At 35.4% G+C, this 18,357-nt stretch overlaps 1 pseudogene; it reads left to right on the top strand.

Moving 5' to 3' along the window:
- LOC121414537 overlaps positions 1-18,357 on the top strand; it is a 33,634-nt pseudogene that overhangs the window by 3,520 nt on the left and 11,757 nt on the right.

Genomic DNA, 18,357 nt, shown 5'->3' with positions numbered 1-18,357 from the left:
ATTCTATTGAGGAGAATAAATCTAAATTATTATGTGCTTCTATTATTATCTGCATAGCAATCTTTGTCAAATAAGACCCGCCAGTATAAATAAACTAGATTTTAATTCGTCATTAGGACGAATTAGGTGGTCTGTCATGATTTTTCATTCAGTGTCGGCTGATGTTGTATGAAATGATTTTTTAGATATGATTCATAATCTTGATCATAGACATTCTAGGAATAAATTTTTACCATTGCTAAATGTGATTATTAATGTGGTGATAACAACCGTCATGATTACAATGATAATGCAATACGGTAAATACGACATGAAGTTTGGAGCACGTAAAATGCCTTAAAACTCCTCAAAAATTTGATACGATTTACCGAAATTGGCTTTTCAAAATTGCGCTATGAAAGGAGCCTTCTATTTCAGAGCAGCAAATTTTTAATCTACAGTTTCATGTTTTGTATGGAAAATCTTTTAAAAAATTGTTTATTCTGTCAACAATTTTTCTTTTAAGCTTTCAAACAAGAATTTTCACAATGTTCAAAACGTCTGGTAAATTTGAATTATTTTTAATGAGAAATTTTGCAATGCTACAATTTCACAGCATTCACTTCAAAACTCACTAGTGATGTATCTGATGAAAGAATTAAGTAGATTTTTTTTGGGGGGGGGGGAATGTTTGCAAAATTTCTGAAATTCCTAAACATTTCACATTATATTTTCCGTCAAGAATTTTCAATATCGATTTATTAATTGTGTATGACTTTAGCATTAACTTGAAAATTCTTTCTTGATGACTTTACAAAAAAAAGTTAGGTGAAAGATTCAAATACAGGCAATTTTCCCGCAAAATTTCAAGAAAATATTTATTTAAGTAAATTGCATTTTTTTTTATTTCACAGAAGGTATCTGAAAATCTGTTATATGTTATATTTAGTGAAAATAACCAAATAAAAAAAAAATCTGGAAATTTCCACAAAATGTCCGGAATGAAATTTTTCAACACAATAGCTTCTCGATATTGTAGCGTTTACTAAGAAAATGCATAAATGATGTTTTACAATGTTAAAATTAGCTCTTAAAAAGTTCCGGAAAATCTAACAGCTCACAACACATTGATGCTGTGGTCAAAAGTGAAAATTATTCACACGTTATTTGTAGAGAATTTTTTCGACTACATCATATCAAAATTTGAGAAAAAACTAACCACTAATAAAAAAGATACGGTCAAATATGCATAAATACGTCGACGTATATTGCGAAAATGTGTAATTTTTATTTCTAACATAATTTTGTGGTATTTACACAATCTCCAAATGAGATATTTACTCTATCCAAGAGTGAGGAAAAATTGGGGGTCAACGGACTCCTTGAAGAGCTACAGTGAATTTTATATAGGCATATTTTTGCCCACTTTTGACTTGTTTTGCGAGTTTGCACGCGCGTGTAATGCACATTTGAATTGACGCGCATTTGCGTATTATTGGTCGTAAGAGGCTGAATGAGGTATCAAATTAATCAGAAGATCATGGACAGTGAACAGACATAAAATAAATGACGACTCGAAGATGCATACCGATGGTAGGAGCAAAAACGCGCACGCATACCTGTGCGCGCGCAAATTTTTGACATGCTCAAAATGGCCTGAAACGTACCCAAATTTGACCACGATTGATTTGGGGAATTTTAAAATTTTGACGCGCGCGTACGTGCGCGTCGTGACCTTTGCATGACCTCTGTTGACATGTCCTGATGACCTGTCATCTGAACTTGATATGATGCAAATATGAATGATTTATGATGATTAGTTGCGATGATATGATCAATAATTTAATTTTACAAAATGGCGCCTAGATGACGTCATCGGGATTTGATGACCTTGAAAAGTTTCGTTTCGCGATTCCACAATAATATCCATACATGACATGAAAATCAAGAAATTTGACAGGCCCGATTTTGAGATAACCTGGCGACAAAATTTGGCAATAAAAATAAATAAAGTAAAATCTGACGAATATAATAGGTGATCTGTCATATTCATGACAGACCACCTAATAATAAAGGAAAAAAAAAAAAAAAAAAAAAAGAGAGTCAAGCCAGGTTTGAACCACCGACCCTAGCGTTACCAGGCAGGTGCGTTATCCAGTCGACCACGATCTTCCGGACAGACAGGGAGCGCAAAACAGGAAACATATTGTCAATGTAAATTGTTGCAAGTACAAAAATGTCATGATGACAAACCTAGTACAAATTCCAGTTTTGAGAATAGTACAAGCTTTAAAATGAAACAATGGACATATTGTCTAAAGGGTACATTCTAAGGTAAAACATATTTAAAATTTGGCGAGAAAAGACCAATATTTACGTAATTAGAATCAATTTACATGAGTGTTGTGACATCATGAAACAGAAAACACTAATTTTTAGTTCCGACGCCATGTTGATGACGTCACGATGTTTTTAAGGGTCAAATGTGGCATAAAATCATATCTCCAATTCATACTCTATTCGAATAGGAAAAAAAAATTGGGGGTCAACGGACTCCTTGAAGAGCTACAGTGAATTTTATTTAGGCATATTTTTGCCCACTTTTGACTTGTTTTGCGAGTTTGCACGCGCGTGTAATGCACATTTGAATTGACGCGCATTTGCGTATTATTGGTCGTAAGAGGCTGAATGAGGTATCAAATTAATCAGAAGATCATGGACAGTGAACAGACATAAAATAAATGACGACTCGAAGATGCATACCGATGGCAGGAGCAAAAACGCGCACGCATACCTGTGCGCGCGCAAATTTTTGACATGCTCAAAATGGCCTGAAACGTACCCAAATTTGACCACGATTGATTTGGGGAATTTTAAAATTTTGACGCGCGCGTACGTGCGCGTCGTGACCTTTGCATGACCTCTGTTGACATGTCCTGATGACCTGTCATCTGAACTTGATATGATGCAAATATGAATGATTTATGATGATTAGTTGCGATGATATGATCAATAATTTAATTTTACAAAATGGCGCCTAGATGACGTCATCAGGATTTGATGACCTTGAAAAGTTTCGTTTCGCGATTCCACAATAATATCCATACATGACATGAAAATCAAGAAATTTGACAGGCCCGATTTTGAGATAACCTGGCGTCAAAATTTGGCAATAAAAATAAAGTAAAATCTGACGAATATAATAGGTGATCTGTCATATTCATGACAGACCACCTAATAACAAAGATGACGGACCACCTAATTACAAAAATTGGTTTTGTAATTTTCCTGTAAAAACTGTAAAAAAAAATCAAAATCAAGAAAATGTTGTTTTCTGCTTAGAAATCTCAGTCATCACAACCCTCCTGATGCAGTATGATGTATCATAATTAAAGCACATTATAACCCATTTTACTAATCCCCTAATTTGATTTTTTTTTATTGTAAATAGCAAAATACCTAGCTGGCGCTGGGTGAATATGCATAAAACTTGCATTGCTGTGCCTTGTAGCTTATAAGGTATTAATCTATCAATTTTACTTATAGCTTTGGGTGGTATTTAATTTTCATCAATTTTATGATTACAAATTTACAATAACAGTTAAAAGCTACTGAAATCCCTCAGTTTGATAGGCTGATGTAGTAAACTTGTTGAATGTAATATAGAAATTCTGTATACAATTCTTTATGAAACAGACCCATATGTTTTTGTTATACCTCTTCAGAATGGCAATACCTGTGTGCATGAGGGTGCTATGAATGGCTTCAGTCAATCTTTGGATGTGCTTGTCAAGATTGGAAAGGCTAATATTCACACCAGCAATAAGGTATGAACCTCAACATTTTACAGCTACATGAATACATTTACTTATTTATTTATTTATTTATTTATCTATTTATTTATTTATTTATTTATTCATTTATTTATTTATTTATTTATTCATTCATTAATATGTTTGTTAATTTGTTTATTTATTTTAATTTATTTATTTATTTATTCATTATTTACTCATTTATTCATTTACTTATTTATTTATTCATTATTTATTTATTTATTGATTCATTTACTTATTTATTTCATTTAGTTATTTATTTATGTATTCATTCATTCATTATTACCAACTTGGTGGTCTTCCTTGTTTCCTTCTGCTAACAAACAACAACAACAAATATCAGTAATATTAAATGAGAAATAAATGAGGTAGAGTACAGAAATTTATAATATGCACAGACACATATAAGTATACAAACATGTATAAATGATATACAGTGGTGCTCGAAAGCTAGCGAACCCCATCAGAAAATCAGCATCTTGAAAGTGTTCAAGTTCTGCCATGTTTTAGATAATCAGTTAGGAAGTGGGCTGATAAAATATCATGTATTCAATAAAGTTTGTTTCTATTGATGAAGACAAAGTACTCAATCAGCATTTGTATTAGTGTTCCTTTATTTTTTCTCCTTTGATTTATAGAATGGTCAGAAAGCTATCCACTTATCCTGTCAGCATGGTCACAATCAAAGCACGAGAATACTCTTGAAAGCAGGCTCAAATCCCAACATCAAAAATAGTGTAAGTAAATAAGTGATCACTTGTAGCAGTGATAAGATTAATCATGTCTGAACATTCTCATATTAAGATGATTTCAAAATTAAGATTTTTTTTAATGAAAAGGGTCAAGCTAAGAACAGTCTCAAACGAAGGTGGATTCGTATTCAGTGTTTGATGTGATTTTTTTTTAGTTTCTTTCATTCCCGTTTTGTAAAACATGGTAAATGCAGGGCTCAACACTAACCTTTTTTTTTCTACTGGCCCACCCTGATCATGTTGGACCAGTAGATAGTCAGTTCTACCATTTTTTACTGGTCCGAACCTAAAATTTACTGGTCTCCAAAAATTAAGAATAACAGGCTTGAGTTTACCTTGCCTTGTCGGACCAGTGCCAGTGTCGTGCGCTGGTAAATGTATCCACAAATGCAGTAACATGTGTGTAAAATAAGCACTTGAAACTGTATTAATACTTTTAATTTAAGTGATGATGATGTGCTGCTGCTGATGATATTGATAGAAATAATAATGATGATCATTATGATGAAGATGATAATGATAGTAATGATAATGATGATGATGATAATGATAATATACTAGTGATATATCTTGTTTTTGTGTTTACAGTGTGGAGAAACACCTCTTCATATCGCCTGCCTGTACGGTCATATAACATGTGCGAGGATTCTGATAAGTGCAGAGTGTGACATCAACATGAAAAACAAGGTATGGGACTACACATAAACAATTAGGTAGCTGATTCAAATCCCAGGGCCCTATATCACAATGGTTTGCACTTGATTGCATGATTCTGGGTCCCATCTACCAAAGGCTTGTGACTGATTTGATCAAACTCACTTTTTAAAAATCCATCATTGTCATATTTTTCCTACATGAAATTTGCACAATTTTAATATTAATAGTATGCATTTTAATATGCAGTAATTACATATACCCAGTTACAGGCATTCTTTTATATTGATGATAATGATGATGGTGATGATGATGATTGTGATGGTGACAGTGACGATGATGAGGATAATACATATAATACACTTTTGAAAAGTGCTTTAAAAATACATCGGAACAACATCTGATGATCTCTAACAAAGACTTTTTTATTGTTTCGTTCCCCCTCAACAAACAAAAATATATATTGTATATGAACATATTCTTTTAATAATGATTAAATTGTTTTTCTGTATGGCCAGGAGGGGAACACACCACTCCACATTGCAGCTGGGCTTGGGAAGGTGAAGATTGCTAAACTTCTATTGGAATCACAGTGTGAGGTCAAGTTACGCAATAAGGTGAGAACAGTACCAGTGACAAAAGAAACAACTCTTTGGAATGAGGTTCTCTTCAGTAAATAAAGAAAAATGTGTCATTGTTTTATGTTGAAAGATGTTTAGAGTTACAAGCTTTTGAGACCTCAATATTTTGTGAATTAGGTGCCGTGTGACTTCAATTCACTGTGCACATCTCATGCTTGAATGAACCCTGAACTGGAAACATCGTTTCTACTTATTCTTTGAATCTTTCCCTGAATTTCTTCTTCTTTAATCAAGAACTTGTGGTGTGTAGTGTGTGGTGTCAATCAATCTGTATATCATTTTAAAACTCAGGATGTGCTTTTTCCAGCTCAATGTATATCTCAGAACTAATTTTGGGTGACTTATTGTTGCATATGGGTGGCAGGTCACATATGGCCATTTGCTCAATCCAGGTGTCCGTTTCACAAAGCTGTTCGTAAGCTAAGAGCGACTTTAAGAACGACTGGTGATCATTTCTTATGCGCTGAACCATCGTCCATGAACATTTTGGTTTATACCATTTACCATAAGAAAGGATCACCAGTCGTTCTTAAAGTCGCTCTTAGCTTACGAACAGCTTTATGAAATGGACTTTAAGAACGACCGGTGATCCTTTCTTATGCGCTGAACCATCGTCCATGAACATTTTGGTTTATACCATTTACCATAAGAAAGGATCACCAGTCATTTTTAAAGTCGTTCTTAAAGTCGCTCTTAACTTACGAACAGCTTTGTGAAACACCCACCTGTTGTGTATTCTGTTGACCCCCCATCTTCTTTACTTAGTATAGATAACCTCATATTCCTATTGATCAAGTTATGTTTCTCTAGGGGCTTACTTCTTGTTTCCTGGTTCTAGAACGTATTCCGTCATGTATAAAGTTGTAACTTACGTTATGCGTTAAGTTGTACGTAACTTAAACAACTGAGTGTCAGTCTCCTTTAGTCAAAACTATACAAGCTTTGTTGAACAATTGGCGAAATATACATATCAATATTAATAGAATGATGATTGTACATGTATTCATGGAAATGAAATAGAAAGTAATAAATAATAATCAATCTTGTTGTATTCTGTCAACAGAACAACCAGACTCCATTGGATCTCGCACGGCAGAATGATCATCGTGATGTGGCTTTCCTCATTGGTGCAAATAGGGTAAGATTATTCTAAACTTTCCTAACAGAGCATGCTGTTGGTGGGTTGTTAAAACCCTGTATCTCAAAATATGCACATTTTGAGGACAGCATAGAAAAAGCTATAGTTAGAGTTTTGACTTAGTGGCTATCTTCTTTTGCTTGGAAAGTTTTCTCTACCTGAATTAGAGGATTGTTTTTAGACAATATGAGGTTGCTGTCATTGCCAATATTTTCAAAATCTAATTTTTTCTGTGCAGCTCCCCCTCAAAAAAAAAAACACATACCAAGTTTTGGATACAAATTGTTAACAGTCCTCTAACAATGTGTTGAATAATTATATTGTTTCTTGAATTGTGATCATGATAAAGCTTAACTTTGTGCGTCAAGTTTGAAAACAAGTGGATATTTAGGAGAGCAAATGCCACTTTTGATAATAATTATAATAAATGTTCTACTCTTTTGAAGATATGTTGAATTATCATATTGTTTCCATCATTGTTTTCGTGATAAAACTTAACTTTGTGTGTCAAGTTTGAAGACTAGTGGCTATTCTGCTATCAGATATTTATAAGAATAATTGTCACGTAGGATAAATGATAATGTTATGCTCTTTGAAGGTATGTTGAATTATCATATTGTTCCCACGTTGTTAAAACTTCCTGTAACTTTTTGTCCCAAGTTAGAAGTCAAGTGGTATTCTGCTGAATTCTGCTCTACCACTTGGGATAAATAATGACAAATGCTCTATTCTTTTTAAGATTTCAATCTTTTCTGTTTTGACAATCCTTTATGTGAAGGAAAATCTCTTCGACAGTACATTATCATATGGTTTGATTAAAATATTGTCTTTTATGATTTTCAAGTGCAATAAATTAGTTTTCAAAGTCATTTTCATTCCATAGGTGTAATTTTGAATGTTGGTAATAGCATAGCAAACCATTCATGCTTAGTGATGATTAGTTTGAAGAAAATGATGTGTATTACTTTTTTCAATAACAGCAAAAAATATAGTAATTGATAAATGAATATTGTACCTTTAACTGCATATAATTTTCAAGTTTTAGTTATAATTCATTGAAGCATATTATCAACTTTTGACACTCTTTCAAGTTTTCCTACCCTTTGCAAAAGATTTATCACAAGAATACATGTATGTAAAACAAAAAAATTCACTTTACTTTTATGAAATTTTTTTATTGTCAATTTACAGATGAATAAAGGAAAGCTCTCATTTTTCTCTCGGAACAAGAAGAAAGATAACAACAAGCTGGACGGATTCGGAAATTCATCCCATCATCACCATAGCGATAGCTCACCTAATGATAAACATAAACGCAAACACAGTGATGAAAGGGTAGGTGTGTGGAGTTTCTTAAAGCAGAATGGGGGATTGTTTTAACAAATTTTTTTTGAAAATGATATCATATTTACCCTTTACTTTTCATTCTTTTCCCTCCCTTTTTTATTTGTTGTGAAACTTGGGGGGGGGGGAGGGGAAAGGCTCTCTCGCAAGCCTCCCCCATTCGCCAATCTGTACTCTAGTAATAATATTAATTCTAACATTGATCAATATCAGTAAGATTTATTATTTATTCCATACATGTTGTACATTCTGTATGATATCCCTGTATGGATACTCAGTCAGATGTGGACCCTGTCTCACCAATTGTTATGATTGGTCCAATGATAATCTATCTCAAATATGGAAAGCCATTGGTGTTATAAGTAACTTTTCTTCTCAGAATTGAGTATGCACTATTCCTTTATAAATCACTCTTATTTACTGCGTACATTAAAATATTCCAATGCTGATGCGCGTTTGTCGCAGTTTGGCAAATTTACGCTTGTTGCCATGGTTAAGTACGCTATTTTATTCATGAGTCCACTCTTCAAACAGTGGACTTATGAATAAAATAGCATATCTCACCATGGTAACAGGTGTCAATTTGGCGCACTGTGACAAAAGCGCGCATCAGCATTGGAATTTTTATACACGCGCTCGATAAGCGGTAAATTAAGCGTAAGTTATACAGGAAATCTGCATACACCATGGATTCAACCATGGGTTTTCAAACCACCCTTGTTGGACATCATTTGCATGCGGAATATGATCAGTATTATATAATTTGTTTTATTTCAGAAAGGTGATGACAACTTTTACATGTGCATTAGAATCAATATTACATGATTATTTGTTTTATTTCAGAGAGGTGATGATAACATTTACATGTGCATTATAATCAATATTACATGATTATTTGTTTTATTTCAGAAAGGTGATGACAACATTTACATGTGCATTAGAATCAATATTACATGATTATTTGTTTTATTTCAGAGAGGTGATGATAACATTTACATGTGCATTATAATCAATAATACATGATTATTTGTTTTATTTCAGAGAGGTGATGATAACATTTACATGTGCATTATAATCAATATTACATGATTATTTGTTTTATTTCAGAGAGGTGATGGTAACATTTACATGTGCATTATAATCAATATTACATGATTATTTGTTTTATTTCAGAGAGGTGATAATAACATTTACATTTGAATTATAATCAATACTACATGATTATTTGTTTTATTTCAGAGAGGTGATGATAACATTTACATGTGCATTATAATCAATATTACATGATTATTTGTTTTATTTCAGAGAGGTGATGATAACATTTACATGTGCATTATAATCAATATTATAAGATTATTTGTTTTATTTCAGAGAGGTGGTGACAACATTTACATGTGCATTATAATCAATATTACATGATTATTTGTTTTATTTCAGAGAGGTGATGACAACATTTACATGCAGATTATAATCAATATCATGTGATTATTTGTTTTATTTCAGAGAGGTGATGACAATATTTACATGTGGATTATAATCAATATTATGTGATTATTTGTTTTATTTCAGAGAGGTGGTGACAACATTTACGTGTGGATTATAATCAATATTACATGATTATTTGTTTTATTTCAGAGAGGTGGTGATGATATGGACGGTGGTCAGGGTGGTGCTAGGATACGAGGGAGGAGAGAGATGGAACCTATAGACAGACACTCATCGGGGAGCAGTAAGGGGAAATCCAAGAAGAAGAGGGACAAGGTAAAGATTTAAAAAGGGAGGGAACCTACCAACACTGTGTTTGGTCTCTTGGTGATTGTGTGTTGTGAATGAATAGTCTTAGACCTTTTTGAGACAGTACAGAGAATATACATGTATTTGCCCATTTTATTGGTGTAGAGAACCTAATGTATTTTTGAGAGGTAAAAGTTCTTCTTTCACTACTTGGTAAAGTTGTTGTGTCTGGGCAAGAACGCACTTAACACCACACTGTAGGGTGATGCTTCAAGCAACAGCTGTTTATTACATTTTTCCATGTATTACCCCTGACCAGCCTGTAGCACTGCTCCATTCTGTATTCTTTGTTTTTACTGTGTTTAAAAGTTATTTATGTGTGCATCATGATTTGGTCAAATAAACAATAATAATAATAACACTTTCATACATAGCATGTGTGCTAAAACGCCCTTAGCACGTGCAAGTACATTGCGCGCGTTTCTGCACTGATGTGGTGCATGAAAATGGTTTGCTAAGGGCATTCTTGCACAGACAGTATGACATGATTACTGCAGTTTGACTGCAATGATTGGTGAATTAGTGTGATTATCATTTATATTACAACACTACTCTGGTGAGAATGTTGCATTATGGGTAAGGAGCCAGGCCAGATTTGAGTAGTTGAGGAATTGAGATGGTGTAACAAGCAAAAGGCTGCTGGTTCATATTTGCTTTAAAGATGAAAGTTTATTTTCTAATTATGAGATTAGATCATGTAAGAACTGTCTCAAATTAATTGTGAAAAAATTTTGATTTTAGTGCAGTTCTGTAACGGTATATATGTACATCCGACCCTAAACACATAGACCTTCCCACAAATGGTTTGTCTGCACTTTGTGTTTCATATAAAAAGATGTAAATGCCCATCATACATGTAGCTTGACTAGTTCTTAAAGTGAAGTAAAAATGGAAAGAATGGGAGTTAGATGTATAAAAAGTTTTTTTTCTTGGAGTTGTCCATTTTTATGATTAGTGTACTCTGTACATTTTTCAATCACTTATTTTGCTGTGAGTCAATATCTCAGTCGGTAAAGTGACCCGGTTTCGCCTCCCACTTGGTGCGCTAGTGTGATTTGGTAAGGCATTAATCCTCTCTACCAGGTCCCTCACAGAGGACCTTAAGACGTGGGTCCTCTGGTTGCTTGCTTACAAGCATTCATGCTTTCTTAGCAATCAGGTAAAAAAATCACTACCATTACCATTACCTTTTAAAACAAATACTACACATGTTCCAAAGGTACCTCATGCATGTATTTCTTAAGGCATGGTCACACCGCCCGAGCGTTGTTGGAACGGTCGTGGAGCGGAAGGGAAAGATGGTCGAATCTCGCTCAAAATTGGGGGGAAAAATCGAAAACAAAAATCGAAAAAAACAAAAAAACAATCGAAATAAAAACTGGTGAACTGTAGCGAGCGGTGATGATTTTTTTCTCTCTGCTCCACGACCGCTCCAACAACGCTCTGGCGTTGTGACCATGCCTTTAGTAACTACCCTTGATTATGTGTATACTACAGATTATTATCATCATATTTCTCCTTTTTTTTTTCAGAACCAAGGTCAGAACCTCTTTGTGCGAGAGGAGATGAAGAAGCATCTGAAATCGGAGAAGAAACTCCAAGAACAAATCCAACTCGGTCGGGAAATGGGGAATCTGCCACACGGAGAGCAGGGGAATCCCCATTTTAGGACCCAACTCTTCAAGGACAAAACTGGAAAGATATTGCATGTAAGTTGATATGCCATATAAAATAGTTTGTTTGCAGTAAACATACTGACCCTTGTCAAACGTGCCGACTTTTATTTTTTATTCGAATTTGCCCCCCCCCATAAAAGGATGTGCCCACCAACCCTAATTTTCATTATTTGACGCCATTTTTGTTGTACTCGCGAATGACTCGGTAGAACATTGTTCATTGTCCATGCAATTCTATTGAACATATCGTGAGCAGAGGACTCGGGAGGGGGGAGGACCCCAAACATTAGACCAACCAATTTTTCCCTCTCAGTTATGGCAAACACACAATTTTTAAAGCTAACTTGTAGAGCATTACAGATTTTTATATCAAGTTCAAATTGGAGATAAATCATTTCTGGATGGCCTCACATCGGAGGTTGCTCCAACATACCTCATTGAATTGTCTTATTTGTTCGCTTGTTTTGAGTAGCATTAAACTGAAATTTGGAGGTATGTAATAGCGTGAAACCTGGGTTGCGTTTCATGAAAGGACATGTCAGACGTTTTAGGTAGCTTGTCAAAAGTCCATGCACCGTTCTTCATCGTTCTTCCCGCATCCGGGTTTTCGCTTCGGCTTTCCCGCCCAACGTTCCCTTCTCTTCAAAGGAACGGTCGCCATCAAAGGCCCTTTGATGCCACCGTTCTTTTGTTCGTCTTTCCTGCAAGTCTTAATTTCTGTCGAAAGGCCGAAGAATTTATTCTAAATAGCTCCCTCTACGACCAAAACAAATGTGTGCCTTCATCATGTTCATATTGACTGTTGGATCGAGATTTCGCGTCACTGTTCTGAACTGTGGTTCGCATCTATAATGGAAGTTCTGGTGCATTCATAAAGCCACGGTAGCTTAATAAAAAATCACGCACATGTCATAAATCGTTACTGATCTTACGAATTTGCTGCAATAAACATGAAAACCTCTTTTTTGCAATTGGAAGAGAGTCAATTCATGATGTTTTAGGTGCCTGGGAAAATAAGATTCCACATATTTTCGTTTCGTAGGCCAAAGCCATTCGAAGAATTCACGTCGACTTAGAATATTAATTATTACTCGCATCTCAAACAAGTGTCGAGAGCCCCCCCCCAAAAAAAAAAAACAGAAGGAAATAGAATGATGAAAAAAATATGACCGGAACAGCTTGAAACTATTAGGCATAGATAGATCAAAGTTTTACAAAGATTTATTAGAAACTGTTTTAAATAGTTTCTTAAAATTTTTGACGGGCAACCATTTCCCCAGGATAACATATTGTCTCTTAATTTTCTTTATCTCCATGTTGTAAAGAAGCGGGACCAAAAGGGATTGTGAAAAGAGGAAAAAGAAAACTAAGAAGTCAAAGGGAGAGAAAAGGAAGGGGAAATAGAGAGAAATAAGAAAATAATATTGGGATGGAAAAAGAGGAAGGGTGAAAAAAAATGGAGGAAATACAGTTGAGTGGGAAAAAACTCAGAAATTTGAGAGGGGTTCTCCAGATAAGCGATTCCATGTCCCTCGACATCAATGTCCGATTGTGTTAAAAACGACTGTCATCGATTAATATTAATCTTTTTTTTTCGTTGTTTGACCAAATGCGTGCGCATCCCGATTGCTGCTTCTGCATCGAAATCAATATTCATGAGAAAGCAGAGTTGTGTTCTCGCAGAATTCGTGATCAGGTGGGGGGGGGTTAAAAACATTTTCCCCAAAATTCATGACTTGCGTCTTCGGAATGAGAGTACGCATGCGCGTGGACTGGATATTTACGAAATTGTGGTCGTCTATTTGAATATTGTATGCCATGAATGAATCAGCATCCTCAAATTTCCGTTACCTTTCTACCCCCCCCCATTATGAGAGGCACAATTAAAATTTGTAATGCAAAATGCAGCCAAAACAGAAGAGTGCCCCCCCCCCCTTGAAAGCGAACCTAATTTTTCCCCCTGTCATGGATCCGCCCCGACCTTTAGACATTATGTTGCATAGACCCAATTATTGGTTGGATTTACATTTACATAGGGCCCGCCCCTCCCCCCTATTGGCGGAGCAAAAAAAAGGGGAAAGAAAGAAAAAGAGAGGAGAAAAAGAAGGGGAAACATAAGAGGAGGAAGGCGAGTGAATAAGATGAGGCGAAGACTTAGAAAATAACTTTAATAATCATTACGCTACTGGGACAACCAATTCAAAGAAATAAACAAATATCAACCTTGGGCGGCCGATCGGGGAAAATATGGGTGAAAAATGAAATCATCCTCCCCTATTGGCGGAGGCTGGATCCACCCCTGATTTAGATTTACATTTTATTCACACTATCGATCCCCTCTCGGGGCATGAGTGTACAACATAAAAACATATGACAGACTAAAGTATAACTTCATTTAATTGGTTTAACGTATTAAACGTAATGTTCGGAATTAAAGATAAATACCAATTGTGGTAACGATCAGAAAATTAGTTCGATCAGAATGCAATGAATTTTACCAACGAAGTGTTTGTTTGTATAAATGAAAAATATTTGCCAAATAGCCCTGTGAAAGAAAATGGTAAAAGTGCTGAGAAATGAGCGATATAAGCACAGAATTCCATCAAATGTCAGGTATTTTTGAGGCAATATTATAACACACTGTACCACGTATGCTTTTAAAAAAAAAAAAAAAACCAAGTACACACCTAGTTACAAATAATGCGTGAAGCATTTCCATTTATTTGAATGCAGGATAAAAGAGCACAGATGTCGTAGCCGGGGATCGAACCCCGGACTTTCCATGTATAGCCAGGCGCCTTAGACCACTCGGCCACGGCACCCTCACATGTTTTAGCGATCATCAGAATTATCGATATTGAGCGGCGATTTCATTATTCTACAAAGATAAGTGCAGGCGCGGATCCAGGAGGGGGCCGAGCCGGCCCCGGCCCCCCTATTTTTTGACAACCTGCAGAAAAAAGTGTTTCTTGATAGAAACTACGAAAAGCAGGAAGAAAAGTAAGAAAGAGCTATTATACCCATGATGTGTAATTTACAGCCTCGTAACGGCCGGCCCGACCCCGAAAGGAAACAAGAAAAAGATGAGGGGAAGAATTGGAAAACAGACTTTATATAAAAAAAAATCGCTCGCGCATCGCGCTCGCATTAACTGTGTAATGAATCCCATTCAAGAGGATTAAATGGCACTTTATATATCCAGTTCTGAAATCAATTTGCACACAATATTTTAGCTCACGCATCAAGCTTTCATTTTTTTGTTTGATTTACACAAATTGTTATATCAAAATTTTCAGCTCGCGCTGCACGCTCGCATTGTTTTATTTGTGAGTAACCTAACCTCTTTGGAAATTCTTTCCAAAATTTGTCAAAATGCTCCTGTATTATGTCAGTTTATCAAAAAATTAAGCTCGTGCTTCGCGCTTGCATTTAATTGTTTGAGACATGCAAACAAGCTTGTTCTTTAATTTTGAATAAAAACGCACTTAGACCGTCCAGTTTTCAGGTCGGAATATCACTCATTATTTAATTGGTGATACTTGTATCCTCTTCACTAATCACTAAAAACAGTCCTAATTGAGTCCCTTAATTTTCACGTTCGGGCTCGCGCTTCGCGCTCGCATTGTTTAGTTGGATACTTATCTTTGTTCATTATTATAAAAACTGCTCAGAATCTTCGATTTTTTTTGCACGCGCTTCGCGCTCGCATTTTATATTATGACCACATGAGATACCTTATCTTGTTTATAACAATAAAAACTAACATTTACTTAAAACTTCAGTCTTCAGTTAGGACTACCCCCTGAAAAACCAACAAAAAATAGAATTATGGCGGCCAATCGAGAAAAATTTTGCTGAAAATATTTATCGGCCACCCTATTGGCGAAAGCTGGATCCGCCCCTGAAGTGCACATTAATGTACTAGATCTAGATTTATGATAAATATTTCGTATCGAAATCGTCATGTAATCATATTTAAAATTGCTCCTGATATCTTGTGCTGTTCATGGTCTATAACCTCCCATAGTTATCGATATCGTCATCACCGCTGTTACTATCGCAATCATCTTCATTTCTCTATTATAAGTATTATCTTCGTTAACATTTCTATTATTTCATTATAATTTCATCTTCATGAATCGATGGGGTGGGAGAAGGAGGAGGAGAAGACTGAGAATTACCAAGGAGAAGCAGACGTACATGTAGAATGGGGGAGCAGTAAAAAGGGATGATAATAATGAGAGATGAGGAAGGATACGGAGAGGAAAAACAAAGATAGAGAAAAAAAGGAGATGCAAGAAGAAAAAGAAGAAGAACGAAGGAAAAGCAGTAGGAGACGTATAAGAAGAGCAGGTGGGCAGAAGAACAAGAAGAGAGGAGACGTAGAAAAGGGGGAGGAGGGAAAAGAAAGAAGCAGCAGAAAAGAATGAGGTGGAGAAAAAAAGAATAATGAAAGACGACTAAGGATATGAAGAAGAAAAAAAGATAAAGAAAAGGAGAAGGAGTAAGAAGAGTAGATGAAGAAGGGGGCGAAGGATGAGAACAAGAAGAATAATAAGGTGGAAAAGAAGAATAACGACGGAGAAACAGAAGAAATAGAAGAGGGGGGTGAGTTTGTTCTAAAGTAAAATCAATGTGAGTAGAATTAAATTAATGTTTTTATCTATATTGCAGTGATTACATCATTACAATACTAGGATGCCATTATGTTCAATAATTTAAGCTTCAAAATTCTGTACTTCACGGGTGAAGATATGGGGCCGTAAGCTGCAGGGAGATATGTAGAGTGATATATTAGCATTAGATCATTACTCTAAAATAGATGGAACGTGATTATTTATTTATAACTAATATTAGTTAGTACACTTACTGGCCTAAAAGCCAAAGCAAATAGGGCCATGATATAAACTTCTCCATCAAGAGAATTGAACATTATTGACCTTTCAGGATTGCTTGGCATTGATACTCATCGAACTGTTCTTAGTCATTGCCCAGGCCTATGATCATGAAAGAGCAAGATCACTCACCCGTATAGTAGAGAATCATTGACAATAGCATGCTCAGCGGGTTCGCCACAGAAAACAATGAGAGAGCTAGACGCTCACAGTCTTTAATTCCCCATATCCGCTGTCGTGATTATTGTCGTAATTTCAATAGATAAACCTACTTCAAAAGACCGTTGGCCCGCCCGATGGGGAATCTTTTGTAATAATGTAGTGTATTAAAGTACGTGTATGCAGTAACTACCATCCCGACTTCTGTTGTGCTATTTAAAAGATTTCTTTCACCATCATCGAGGAGCGATTAGCGTGTAAAATCGCATAAATTATCTCACAGAACGGATATAATGTTCATGATTACCAACATCACCATAATCATTACTATTATCTTTCATATTTTTTAATGATATAAACTATAAAATTGATACTGGAGAACGATTGGAAATAGATAATGAATGAATGATGATGATGATAACAGTGATGATGATGGTGATAATTAGAACTTTGAAGTGATATTAATGGACATGATAATACGAATAACATGAATAATAATATCAGTGATAATGTAAACATTAACAAGCGAAGGTGATTGGTATATTTGAGGCAATGAACCATGTATAACTTGAGACGCGTTTTTCCTTTATCATGTTTGTTATAAAAGGGTTTTCATATCATGATCCTGAAAGACAGATTATATTTAGATTAAAAAGAAAGAGAATGGATAGCAATCTAATTATGGGAAAGATTTTGCGGGATGTCAAGTCCCGGGGGGGGGGGGGGCACTTACATTGACGAGTGGATACCATGCGCGACCAAAAAAAAAAACACGTAAAAAGGATGTCTTTTTCACGATAGGGCACGTTACGTACGTAACGTGATAAGGGTGTCAAAAACACAAAAATAATGAAAAAAGGGTATCTATTTTGCTAGGAAAATTACGTGTTTAGGGTCGAATTTGCGGGGATGATAAAACAAAGATAGAATGTTTTATAAAGGATGTCTTTTTTGCCCCAACACTTCGTGTTTAGGGTCCGATTTGCGCGAGGTGTAGAAGGTGGGGTCGTACTAAACCAAATAAGGTAAAGCCGACGACCGAAGGACCCGTAACAATAAAACATTCCTTTACTTGTTATTTAGGGGTTCATTTCAGGGAACATTTGCCAAGAGTATCGTTTTGTTTCCAATACTTGTTAAGGGTAGGGTTTCACACGCCAGTACTTGTTAAGGGGTACATTTTCAAAATATGGAAATTACGTGTTTAGGGTGCTTTTCGAGACCCCATGGTCGCGCATGGTATCCACTCGTGAATGGAAGTGCCCCCCCCCCGGGTGTCAAGTCCGATGCAGTATAAAAATTGATTGCATATCGCGGTCGGTGCGATTCTTATATGAACGACATCATCCCCAAGAGTCTATCAAGTTATGAGTTTATGTGCATTTTTAGCAAAATTGACATTTGTAATACGAGATTATTCTAATTTTAGAGTGCTGTAACATCCGAATTGCATGGCATTCCTGCTACGTACGTTTTGAATTCATCGGACATT

Source organism: Lytechinus variegatus, chromosome 4 (assembly GCF_018143015.1).
Source record: "Lytechinus variegatus isolate NC3 chromosome 4, Lvar_3.0, whole genome shotgun sequence".
NCBI classification, from domain to species: Eukaryota; Metazoa; Echinodermata; class Echinoidea; order Temnopleuroida; family Toxopneustidae; genus Lytechinus; species Lytechinus variegatus.
The sequence above is the reverse complement of the archived record's forward strand: the minus strand, read 5'-3'. Positions and strand labels throughout refer to the sequence as shown.